Raw genomic sequence first — 505 nt, forward strand, 5'->3', positions numbered from 1 at the left:
AGCCAGGATGGTCTCGATCTCCTGACCTCGTGATCCACCCGTCTCGGCCTCCCAAAGTGCTGGGATTACAGGCTTGAGCCACCGCGCCCAGCCCCAAATGACCTCCTTTTAACTTAATCTCCTGAGAGATCCTATCTCCAAATACGGTCACATTCTGAGGTCCTGGGGTTACTACTTCAACATAGGAATTTTGGGGGAACTCAATTCAGTCCATGACACCTACTTGGTCCAATTTATTTGCAGGCTGGGCACGGTGGCTCACGCACGTAATCCCAGCACCTTTGGAGGCCAAGGTGGGAGGATCGCTTGAGCCTAGGAGCTCAAGACCAACCTGAGCAACATAGCAAGCAAAACCCCGTCCCTACAAAAAAATTACCAAAAAAATTTATTTGTGACCCCCAAATCAATACTTGCAGAGTTTTCCTGGTCATTCACAGATGCGTACAGTGCTGAGACCTCTGTCACCTTACACACGTTCCTGGCTGAGGTTGAATAAGGCAACACT

The sequence above is a fragment of the Colobus angolensis genome, unplaced genomic scaffold (assembly GCF_000951035.1).
Source record: "Colobus angolensis palliatus isolate OR3802 unplaced genomic scaffold, Cang.pa_1.0 Scaffold38, whole genome shotgun sequence".
In the NCBI taxonomy this organism is placed as follows: Eukaryota; Metazoa; Chordata; class Mammalia; order Primates; family Cercopithecidae; genus Colobus; species Colobus angolensis.